The sequence below is a fragment of the Taeniopygia guttata genome, chromosome 13 (genome assembly GCF_048771995.1).
Source record: "Taeniopygia guttata chromosome 13, bTaeGut7.mat, whole genome shotgun sequence".
Classification (NCBI taxonomy): Eukaryota; Metazoa; Chordata; class Aves; order Passeriformes; family Estrildidae; genus Taeniopygia; species Taeniopygia guttata.
In genome coordinates, this window is record NC_133038.1 from 1,391,231 (window position 1) to 1,404,072 (window position 12,842).

The 12,842-nt window shown below is 45.1% G+C and overlaps 1 long non-coding RNA gene across 1 annotated transcript in view; it reads right to left on the bottom strand.

Moving 5' to 3' along the window:
- Window positions 1-2,382: 2,382 nt before the first annotated feature.
- LOC140685028 (uncharacterized) overlaps window positions 2,383-12,842 on the bottom strand; it is a 35,653-nt gene continuing 25,193 nt past the window's right edge. Inside the window, exons 2-3 of the long non-coding RNA XR_012058173.1 lie at window positions 11,739-11,811; window positions 2,383-3,176 (exon numbers count right to left, since the gene is read on the bottom strand). This is a non-coding gene — a long non-coding RNA (uncharacterized lncRNA). The remainder of the gene's footprint in view (window positions 3,177-11,738; window positions 11,812-12,842) is intronic.

Below are 12,842 nucleotides of genomic sequence, written 5' to 3' on the forward strand. Positions count from 1 at the left end.
TGGCACAGCCTGCTCCTTCCTTGGAGCAAGAGTAAGGAGAGGAGGCAGCTGCCCATTTGCAGGCAGGTTTCAGAGGGAGCAGACATGCCCAAGCCCTGCCTCAGCACAGGGTCGAGCACCGCAGGGCTGTGCCCAGTCTTGCAACTGCCTGGGTTGTGAACCTGTCCAGGACTGCTGCTGTCCAATCAGCCCACTACCTTTCCTTCCTCCTCCTTTTTAATTTCCCAGTGATTTTCTGGGAAGTCTAAAATACATCAACTCCATGCAGGTTGTTTTTAAGCAAACAGTTGGCAAAAAAGCTGGACTGCAGTTTAATTGGTAAGCCAGGATTTGATCAGTACAAAATCCTATCTCCAAGTGCTGTGAGATTTTTTTTTTTCTCCTTCATTTCACAAATACTGTGGCAAGAAAGCATTCTAAAATCATAGAATAGTTTGTTTTGGTAGGTACCTTTAAAGATTATCTCACTCAGCTCCCTGCCATGGGCAGGGATACCTTCCAAGTTGTTCCAAGGCCCATCCAGCCTCACCCTGTGGATCCAAATCTTCCCTGGACAACCTCTGCCAGGGCCTCACGAGGAAGAATTTCTTCCCAATCTAACTCTGCCGTCTTCCAGTCTGAAGCCATTGCAGTTTGTTCTGTAACTCTATGCCTTTGTCCAAAGTCCCTCTCCCACTCTCCTGGAGCCCCTTTGGGCACTGAATGGGGCTCTAAGGTCTCCCTGGAGCTTTCTCTTCTCCAGACTGAACAATCCCAGCTTTCCCAGCCTGGCTCCAGAGCAGAGCTGCTCAAGCCCTTGGAGCACCTTTGTGTCCTCCCTGGTCTCTCCTCAGCAGACCCACACATCCTTCTGATGCTGGAGGTCCCAAAGCTGCAAACAGCACTGCAGGTGGGGTCTCGAGGGACAGAGTGGAGGGGTAGAATCACCTCTCTCAACCTGCTGGTCAAACTTTGGATGAAACCCAGGGTACTGTTGGCTTTGCAGGCTGAAAAGGCACATTCCCTAGTCACATCCAGCATTTCAACTTCCAGAATATGACAAGAAAAAAGTTTTGTATATTATTCCTTATTTTTGAGTATTCAGAGATCAATGGGGAGAATAAATTGTGGTTTTCCTCCTTGGGTTTCAGGGTTTTTTTGTTGTACTGGGTTTTTTCCCTCAGTCCTGAATGAGCACAGAGCACCACTACACACACCATTTTCCATGATCCAAACTTGAAAGTCCTATTTCTGCCAGTCCCAGCAAGCAGCCCCTTATAACACCCAGCTGAAAGCATGTCACAGCAAAATGCATCTCTTAACACATCTTTTGACAGAAAAGTTTGTTATGTGAACTCCAAAGCACATGAAAACATTTTGCCTTCACAGATCTCAGCAGGAGTCACCTTATTTCTGTTTTCACATCATAAAGTTCTGCCAATTATTTTTAAACAGAAAATGAGCCCAGTTAGGAGAATGAGAAAGGAAGAACCCAAAGACTGACACGTATGAGTTTGACCCATGCTGTCAGAACTTGCATTTAATGGTTGAAGTCCATTACCCGTTTGTGCAAGTCCTGACTGAGCCCTTTGCGCTCCAGCTCTCCCAGAGAGGTACCCTGGCTCTGTGGTAATAAGAGCTCAGCTGAAACTGAGCCAAAGCCCCAAACTTCCTTTCACAAAAGATGCAAAAACAGATTCTACAGAACACCTGTGTAAAGCAATATACCCCTTTTGCTTTGCTTTTCTCATGGGGAGTGAAGGCAAAATTTAAATCTTTGTTTCTTTATAGATGAATTCAAAACGCACAAGTTGGAAGACTCACAACTCGGAAGCAAGTACCAGAGTAGGCATCCAATTGCTCTTTTAGTCAAAGTCAGCAGAAGGAGTTAGTGGGTCTTTCCCTGTGCACCAGACATGGTTTCTTACGCTGAGCTTAAAGGATGGCTGCAGAGAGAGATCAAAGCCCAAACATCATACAGAGACACTAGCTGAAGGTTTATCATATCTGTCATGGGATGCAAAACCATGTTCCTGTGGTCAGTGGAGACCTCATGACCTCTCACAAGAGCTGACCACAGAATCTTGGTGAAATACCAATAGCTAATTACATTTTGTCTTTAAGCACTGTGTGAACCAACCAAGGGAATCTTTGGTGTTGGGTCCAGAGAGCCCTTCCAAACCTCACTGCACTCGGCTTTCTGTGAGGAATGGGGCCAGGGGCAGGGATCAGAATTTATTAGATGATTATCAGCAATTTAGGTATTTTAAGGCGACCTGTAGGTAGATTTGGCCCTTCCAGGAACAAAGCTGCAATGCAGGGGGGAACACGCCTCAATTGCTGGGTGAGCATGTGCTCCCCTTCTGCACAACACCAGCAGCACTCGGGATCACTCCTGTAGATAAACTGGCCTCTTTTGCTGCCTTTTCATCAGGACTGGGGTCACCAAATATTTTGATTGGCAATATCCCAGAAGCAGGTTTCCTGAATACAATCACTTTCTATTTTTTTAAAGTGTGTCAATAGAGGGAAAATGAACAGCAAGTTGTTCCTTTGAAGCTGAGATTTCAAGGTGAATAAATATGAATGTGCTATCAATGCTGTTAAGACACATTCCTCCCAAATACCACAGCAACAAAATAAAAAAAGACCATTTTCAAGGTCCCCACACCTTCCCCAAGCACAGGTCTCATCCCCTCCCCACACAGACACACAGTGCCTTTTCCAGGGCAGGACAGGAGATGCCCCAGGGAAGCCAACAGCTTTACCACGGACTTCCACCAGGTTGTAGTTCCACCTAACACACTGCAAAACCTCAGCATGAACAGCACAATATAGTCAACACCAAAACTCTTCCTATATTTGCACACATTCCACTGTGGTTGATGAGAGATTAGTGTATATTCTGGAAAGAACTGGCATTTACTGGTTTGGGCCATTCTTAGAGTAAACTTCCAACAACATACCCAGCCCTGGCTCCAGGGTGACATCAGTAACACTATGAAAGATCTGGCCCTGTAAGTCATATATATGGTATAGTCGTAAATTCATAATAGTCCAGCTTTTATACCTTAATTCATATTTTGACCAGAACTCACACAATTCTTACAGCAGGTTGTATCAAATGACTGTAGAAGGAGCAGTAGGTATCTCCAAAGAAGCTATCTGCTGTTTCACTGTGCTTCATTAGCTCCAAGCTGCAGCCAAGAACAAAACAACAAAAAAACCCAACAGTTAGCTTAATTGGTTGAAAAGCAGTCATTTTCATTTTCTGTTCTTTGTGAGGTTTATGCTCCTGTGTTTTCTGATGTGGTTGCTTCATTTTTCTTAGAGCAGCTCCTCATTTGCTCTCTCCCCTGCTCACAGAGCACTTGCGAACTGGAGAGCCAAAGGGATGGGGAAAAGCCTCTTTTAAATGAAAAGACAGGAAACTGAAAAATCAGATGAAGTGTTGTTCAGTGCTATGGATGAGACACGAGCAGTAGCATTATTTGAGGTTGCAGGGCTGTTCTAAACCAAGCCAGGGCAGCCCTTGATGGCATTACACGGGGAGATGAGACTCTCCCCATGGTGATCTGCTCACATCAGCTTTGCTTGCATAAAGCCAAGACCTTTCAGTCCTGCAGTTGCACTGGTGGTGGTGGTAGGAAAAGTTACAGAGTAAAGCCCAAGTGCCTTTCCATTTTCTGAAGGTGTCTCCTACCCTGAGCTGCACACCCAAGGATGCACATCCAGGGCTGCTGCAGAGCAGGGGGGCTGCAGGGGCTCTGCTGAGGCTGCCAGATAACCCAGACTACACCAAAGAGCCCAATTCTGCCTTTTTCCTCACTATTTTTATACTCTCCTAAGCAAGAGTGTGCCTTGAAAGCAGCTCGTCTCCCCAGGGCTTTGCATGGTGTCTGTGGGAAAGGCAGAGAGAGATGGATCCACCAGCTCAGGCTTTGCTTTCACAATGGAGCTTATGGATGGATTCCTTGATGATACACACAGTGTGGCCCACCAGTGACTCACAACCAAGGAAAACTCAAACCAAAGCTGCACATGAGAGGAAAAAAATGCCTTAAAGTTACCCTAGAGTGGGTCTATAGTGCTGAAAATCATTTCCGAGAAACCCACAATGCCAGGCAGAGTGCCACAACCCTCTTCCTGCTTATTGTGCCTTCTCGGCCTCAGTAATGGGAAATTTCTGCTTTGATTAATGGCTCCATGGCTTGTTTTTTGGCATGGAAGCAACTCCTCTAAAATCAAGCATCATCACACAACAAGTGGTGTCACCCTCCAGCTCTTGCATGGGAGCAATTCTGAACACATCAGCCCTGTGCTGGGACATCACAGAACCCACTAAGGGCTTCAAGGACATAACAAGGGATGGAAATCCAGGATAAACACACAATATTGCTCATCTTCATTTCTTAGCATTATACAGAAAAGCAAGAGCTCAGCTTTCATCCTGACATGCAAATGTTTCACACGTGGGGGGATGGCACAGAGACCTGAGCAGTGAGCAGGGCATGTCTCCACTCTACATTTGCTTTGTAAACTGCATCAAACACTAACTAACATAACCATGGCTGTATGATTAACACACACACACACCCATGTGTTATTGCCAGTGATTATATTTTATCTAGTCACAACTCACAACATCTCCACCTTGCAATAGCCTGAGTGCTTAAGAGCACAAAAGTCTCCCACAAAAGGATCTCTTTTCCTCCTGCACTCAAACACCTTTAAACACAACCCTCCAGTTAAATGCTCTCAGGTGGGGTGGCAGCTTTATCTGTCAGATTTTCCCTCTGCTCCTGCTTGGGAGCAGCTCGGTCTGGTTCAACCAGCTTTTCACTTGGCAATTGGCAAAGCCACGGCGATAAGGGGTGAAATGAATGACCACGGGCAAAGCCTGCAGCAGGATGATGCCACAGCTGCCCCCGCAAAGCCACAGGGAGATGCCACTAGGTGGTGGCAGTGCCCACAGAAATCAAACTGCCCAGGAGAGATCCCTGTCTCCAGTACCAGGGCACTGGGAACGTGGGTTGGAAATAAATGGTTAGTGCTTCTTGTTTGTAAGGAATGGGAACTAATGTACTTGGTGTTGTGGGCAAGACCAGCACTACTGATAAATACAAAAGTGAATGAATCCACCTGCTTGGTGTGAGTGTGAAATGAGCTGTTTCTGCAGCAGCAATAGAAGTAGATAAAGTTTGTTTATCTTCATTTCCCCATGCCCTCTTCCTTGCACCTCCAGTGCCCTCAGACATGGATCAAGTATAATCTGGGCTGTGGGATCTCCCTGACATTCCCAAATGGAGCTGCTCATACTTCCATGGAGTCACTCTTCCATGGTGTGACTTCAGTTGCTCTGCCCCTTGTGCCAGCACAGGAGGAGCCAAGCTCTTGGCTTACAGCACATTCAAAGCAGCACCTCAGCAGCTATATGGCAGTCCACTAAGTAATCCTGAATTCAGTAAAGACGGGTGGTTACAGATAATCCATAAAATCTATACGTGCTAATAAGCAGGGATTGGATTGTACCTGGTTACCTTGGTTTGTTTCCTGTGCAAATGCTTGTGTAAGTGATGTTTTATCCTGCAAAAGGCTTCTCTGCCACTTTCCTGAAATCAGAGTTGTATAAGAATCACTTACCTATTTCATCTAAAAGTGTGACACATCATCAGATACTGGATTTGTCTTTCGTTTTTTATTAATCACCTAAAGCATGCATTCAAGAAAATGTAGATTTTTCAATAAATGGCAGCAGAGGAGAAACTTTTTCCTGGCATTTAATTATCTTTGTCATCTCAAAATGAAATCAAGAGCTCATTTACATCTGGTTGTCTTGTTACTGTAGCGCTCTCGTCTCAAACATGAGAAGGAGCCCAACTTGAAAAAAACCCTGTAATACCCAGATTCTTAAAAAATCCATGTGCATGTTGTGACCTGCTCTTTATTAGACCTGTGCTCCCTCTTGACTTGCTTCAGAGCAGCATTTAGCAAAGCTAAAGTTATCCCATCATTACCACAGAGCATTTTCTTCTGTTAAATATATCCGTGGCATGATGAGAAGAGGGGGATGTAAGTGTTCCTGCAGTGATGGAGCATTATCAGAATCACAGAATTGTTTGTTTAGGTTGGAAAGGCTTTCTAAGATCATCAAATCCATTAAAAACACTACCAAACTCACCACTTAACCATGTCCCCAGGTGCCACACAAATACCTTTTATAATCCCTGCACAGATGGTGACTCCACCACTGCCCTGGACAGCCTCTGTCACGGCTTGGCCACCTTTTCAGTGAAGAAATTTTCTTTAGTATCTATTCTAAACCTTCCCCTTGAACAATTTGGGGCCATTTTCTCTTGTCCTATTGCTTATTCCCTGGGAATTCCCTGTTTATTCCCTGCCTGGCTCCTACCTCCCTTCAGGGTGTTGTAGGGAGTGAGAAGGTGCTCCTTGGAGCCTCCCTTTTCTGCAGCCTGAGCTCCTCCAGCTCCTTCAGCTGCTCCTCACCAGGCTTGTGCTCCAGACCCTTCCCCAGCTCCATTGTCCTTCTCTGGACATGCTCCAGCCCCTCATTGCTGAATTTGGTCATCTTAAATGTGATATTTTCCAACCTTAACAATTCTTATTTTACGAATGTCTTTCCTGTAGTGAGGGGCCCTACCACCCAACAAAAAAGCATTGACAAAACCACTATTCAAGAGCGTAGAAAGGAAAAGAAATCTTCTCTGACTTGGCAAACAGCTGTCAAGTGCATCTGCAGAGCATTTTCACCTTCTCTTCATGAGTGATGCTCAAACACATTAGTTAGTTCTTAGCCCCAAATGTGTGTTTCGTCAAGCCCAGTTCTCACATGGGAACACACACACACGTATGTCAGCACAAACTGAGATATTCCCACTGCAAATCCCCTTTGCTTAATGATAGCACAAATTTTAGTCATTTCTAAACAAAGTCTCCTCTCTTTATTCAAAAAACACTCATTTCTAAATGGAAAAAAAAAAGAAGAAAAAAGCCAGTGAATTTTTTAACCAAAAAAAAATCAGGTTTCAATTTTACAGTGAGTGTGAAGTACCCAATTCTGTTCGTTTTCACTTTTATTAGACACTGCATTTATTTGCAGCCCTTGTCTTACCTAGGCTAGTAAGTGACTGGAAAATCAAGAGTTTGCCTCTTGATTTTACCTCTTGATTACAGGCCATGTAACCCCTGACTGCAGACATTGCCAATACCCCAGCTTAGCACTGGGTTCCTTCTCTGGAATGAGGTGAGATGCCCTCAACTCTCCTGAGGAACAGCCACCAAGGGGACACCTGACATGGGTGTGTCCTTGCACAGGGATTTGGGGGGCTCCAGGGGAGTCATGCAGGATGGAGGTGTCCTCAGCTGCCAACAGTTCCTCTGATGGAACCACAGACTCGGCTGTGGAGAGTATGGCTATGAAAAAATATATGCTAGAAGGTGTAAATAAAGAATATTTATTTTCAAAACTGTGCTCTGATATTTTTTTCTCAGCTGTACAGACACTTTCATAAAAACTGGAGACCAAAAGACCACTCATGTATGGAGCCACCTGGAAACAAAGGCAGCAGAGAGCTTGAGACAGAAAAGGAAATTGTTTTCCCCATGTTCCCATCATGGGACATTGGCAGGGCAGGCAGGGGGCTCCCTGCTGTGATACAGCTTTTGTGCTCCCCTTTGTGCCAGCTGTAGGCTGTGAGCCAACATGCATCCCAAACCAAGGGATTGTCTGAATCCACCCCCTTTTCCCACTGTGCTGCTTCTGCACAGCAGAAAGAGGACCTTGACCAATCACCGGATTGCTGGAGGTGACACCCAACCTTGTCCACTAAAATCTGTGTTTCACCACAGCAAACGTCAGGGGCTTTAAAACCTGATGGGAAAATATCATTAGTACTGATTTACTGGTGGTTAATTGGTGATGGCGGTCGAGCTGCACCATCCCTCTTGGGGAAGCTGGGGTGGGAAAAAGCTGGTGTCCCCCCTTTGGCAGCCAAGCTGCCAAACACCTCATGGAGGCACCCAGAGATCTGGGGAAAATACATTCAGTGTCTGAAGATTAAAGGCAGGGTGTCAGCAAGAGCAAGCAGGTGCTCTCAGCATGTGCAGCTCCTGTCCTGGTGCCCCAGCCAGCGCTGTGCCCTCAGCCCAGAGCCCCACGGGCTCAGGTGCCAGGTGGGGACACAGCAATGGCAGGGACACGCAGCCCATTCCTGCCACAGTGCAGTAACAGAACTGCTTGAAAACAAACTGCCTGTGGTTAGTGCAATGGAAAATATGCAAGAATGCTCTTTTCCCCAGTACACCCTTGCCCTGAGCCTGCTCCACAGCTGGTGCAGAGTTCCTCCTGTGCCCCACGCCTTGGGTCCCATCAGCTATTTGTGTGCATCTCCATGAACAAGGAGATTTCGTGACTCTTATTCCAACCATTAATCCACATCACCTACATCATGGTGCACTCCAAAACTCCCTTGAGGACCACCTTGATGCTGAGCAGATGTAGGAGAAGCCTTGTCCCCATATCAGTAAAGGCAAACTTCCCTAGTTTGGAGAATACTGCTCTCCATTGTGATCCAAGGTCACCCACAAGAGGGGTTCAATGTTAGAACCAGTACCACCAAGATGGCAATTACTTTCCAGACTTATGAAAAACAAAAATAATTTAAATATTGCATCATATAAGCAACCTGGTTCTCGAGCATAGGCTCTTTTATTCCTTCCCAAACCAGCTGTGCAGTGGAAGATGACAAAGCAAAGAGACCACCAAACAAATGTTTTCTACAGACACAGTTTATCTAGCCTTCATTGAAATAATCTGCTGTATCCCAGCACTGAATGCTGCAAATTGACAATGATTTCCATGTTTCCCCGACTTTCTGGCATGCATATGGAAGTGTGTTGCTATAAAGCATAGGCAAGAATTTCAGACTAATTAAAGGGATTTTATCTGGTTAAAATCATACCTTTTTTTTTTTCTTTTGTAACAGACATCTGCTTGCCTGTGTGTTCTAAATAGCATCTTAGATTATTAAAGTTTTACAGAGCTAATTTACATCATGCTGTTTATTGTCTTCTGTTTCTTTTTGCATGTCTCCCTGTATAGTCTAGTCAGCCCTACCTTTCTTCCCCAGAACTAGAAAGTGCAAATCAATGGCGTTTTCAGACTCTCTCGCCCGAAAGCAGGAGACAGGATGGATCAGTGGTTAGGGCACTAGACAGAAATACGACTCCCTGCTGCCAGCATCCCGTGGGATCCCGGGCAAGGCGCTCACCCGCTCTTTGTCTCTCTTCCCCATCAGTAAAACACCATTTTCCTAACTCACAGGGCTGTCCCAAAGCACACAACATTTCTTTTGAGTGAGGTAATGAGGTGCAGACATAGCTCGTAGCCACCTCTGTGCTTGCCACCACTGTTTATCAAAAAAAAGCTACAAAAGGACTGAGGGAGCTGCCTAGTGTAATTGTAGGCAGGAATGAAGCTGTAGGTGAAACATCTGACTTTGAAGAAAGAAGATACATGAAAGTGTGCAAGGGCACTTCAGTCCCTGGGGTGGAATGTAAATACAGCTTTCCCAGCACTCTGCTCCGAAATTGGAGTAACTTTATTCAGGTATAAATACTGCGCTTTAAATAGCACAGCAGTGCCTTATCTGCTTATCTCTGCTATTAAGGAACCCTTTGTTTTCAGCAGATTGCCACTGGCCTGAGTGACGAGCTTGTGACTCCTGTGGTGAGTATTAACCTGAATAGGATTCTGCACAGCAGCCAGGGATGCTTGTTTTTCCCTGGTGAAATCCTCGCACATTGCAGAGCCTGACTGAGCTGCACAGAGGAAAGTGTAGGGAAAGGGGTAGAAGAACAAGAAGGCAGGACCCTCTTGTTCCCCATTACATGCCAGCCTGACATCTTAGAGGTTATTTACGGCCTCGAAGACATGAAGCACCTTCCCAAAAGTCCCAAGTCATTCCTTAAAAAGGGCATCCTAAGGCAGCTGACCCACCACAGGGCGGGCTGTGGATTCTCACATGTATGTCTCCCTGCCCTGCTCCCAGTGTAAAGCAGGCAGGTACCAGAGCATCAGAGACAAGTCCTTATCCCTCTCTCTGACCTCTGTTGGAAGCTAGGTGTCCTGAATATTCTTTTTTCACTGAGGCTTCATGAAATATTAAGAGTTAAAAAGAAAATTAGATAGCAAATATTTCCTTTACTGAGCACAAATGATTCCTTTCTTCTTGGCTATGGTTTACAAGCACCTAAGGCAGAGATGGATAGACAGAGCAGGAGGTGACAGCCTTTCCAGGCCCGCAGCTGCTCAGTGGGAACACACAGAGCACCAATGCAGAGCTGTACAAATATCAAGAAAGTGACGTTTTTGATTGCAGATTTTATATGAAGTGCTTTGGCTCCTGAAACAACTACTGGAAAAATACATGGAATCAAATTCAATCATCTGGGCAGAAATCCTATTGGAAATATAGAAATGAAGATCTAAAGGTAGAACAATGCAAATTACTGAAATGGTCAGCATGATTTCAAGGATGCCAGGTGGTTTCCAAAGGCTGTTTTGCCTTTTAACCTGGTATTCCTCAGGGCAGCTCAGGGGTACCCACTGTCACACTCGCCTCTGCCATGGCTCACCACCGAGAAATTCTATGACACCTCTTTGCCTCTTCCTTTGGGATCCTACGACCATCATTCCATCATGTGTCACTCACAGTGAGTATCACTACTAGTCATATTGTTATCCAGCTGTTTGCTTTGAGAGTTTTATTAAAAGGAAAAATCGGAGAACATCATATTTAGCTTTATGGACACTTTTCTGTAACAAGACTTTTCCAGATGTTCCACCCCTTGATGATGCAAGCCACAAAAGCATGTTTTATCATGACATAAATAAAAAGCAAGATGAAAGTCATGGAAATGCCTGTGTGTTCTTTTCTTAACACAGCTGTATTTGAATTGGGTTTTTTTGCATCTGTCAAGCATAAATCAAATGGGGGAAAACAATCCTCAGAAGTCATCCATTCCTTCACAGAATCAGTGTTCTCTGTCACAAATATTAGTCTTTGTCAAGAGTTGTTCTCCCCTATGAACTTCCACTTCCCACATTCATGGAGAGGTTAAGTTAAATGTTATTAAAGCATTTCCAAGCCTGGACTGGAAAGTTCTGAAAGCTGGTGAAAGTTGCTACGTTTATTGATCTGCATTATGAAACATTAAGTAATGAGTACTGTGTAAGGGGGAATACATGGCATCTGTAGCTCCTAATTTCTATTGCCAGCAGTCCCAAAACATTAATGAGTGGATGTGGCTAAATCGCTGATCTGGGCATGAGGTTTTTTCCATATTTTCTGGAGACATGATATTTTATCATTATTTAGGTGTTCAGATGAAACTTCCTAATCAGTGAATACAAATAATTACTCAGTTTAAACTTTTCATTAGAGCCGTGGCAAGCAGGATATCGTATAAATGACAAACAGGCTGAAGTGATAAAAAGTGTTACTGTGTAAGCACAAAATGCAGCGGCACCAGGAGAAAGAGCAGCCAGTTTTTTCTGACGTTTCCCAGGCAGAGGACTGCTCGCAGCGAGCCCTCGGCTGCGCATTACCTATATCCTGTATGAATGAATCCCTTTTCTGTGTGGTTGCTCAAAGCCAATGTGTCCGTTTCTACAGAAGCACCCACAGGATCACTGAAAACCACATATTCAGTTCTTGTTAATGTCAGCAATGACGTACCAGAGCACATACTTGTTTGTCCTGTAGAAATAGAGGACTTCCACCACTCGAGCATGAGCCTGCTGCCGAACGCCTGTTCAAATAGAAAAGAAAAAAAAAAAAAGAAGAAAAAAAGTTGTTGACATGAGAGGAAAAACCAGGTTTCCTGTTTGAACTCTGACAGGTACTGGAAGATATGAGTAACATCAAATCTTGGTCTGCTCTAAAGGCAGTCTGTGGTCAGGGGGTTCTCACATTTGTTTGTGTGGAACAGCTTTGAATTGTTTGCAGATACCGCGCAGAAGAAACTCAGAGATCCTTATCAGGGTACAGGGCCTGTTATGAAATGTGTGCGTTTGTGAGTAGGTTACAGGAGATCAAAACGGCTCCAGATGAGATGGCTCACATGCTGTAAATGTGGTAGATGCTCCCGAGATACCTCCAAAAATACCACTTTGCAGTGTTGTCGAGTACAGGCAGTGGCCACCCTTCTTTCCATTTGTCACTGTGTGGCAGGCGAATGGAGTTTGGGGGATTTTTTTTCCAGATCATCCTTTGGTTTTTTTGTGTGTGAATATCTGTCTGACTGTTCTAATTAAAAACTTTCCTTGGTTATGATTTTCACTAACAGAACTACTCAAATGGTTTCTGAGGGGGAAACCTGCAGCAAGGACAGAGAAGGGAGATTCTGTATGAGTGGTACAGAATATTCTCCAGCAGAAAGGAAGGTGAATAGACCTGGATGGGGATGCAGCAGCCAGAGCTCTTGGTGAGCCAACAGGACAGGACCAGACAACAGCACCCAGTCCAGCTCTGAGAGGGTCTGGTGAGAATTGTACCATTTGTAAGAGACTTCCCAAAGAGCCCTGTCAAAGTCATCAGTCAACACTGCAGCCAAAGCTCCATCTCCCTCACAGCACAGCCAAAGGGATACTTCTTCCTCCCATGCCGAAGATCAACCCCCAAACATTCCTCTCCCCTCACACCTTTGGGCAAAGTCTAACCAGCTGAGCAGACACTGTGCCAGGAGCTCAGCCATCCCTGGACCTGGAGCTTGCCCTCCAGCCCAGCACTCCAGGGAGAAGAGCTCAGAGGGCCCTGCTTGTCCCATCCTTGTGACAAGCA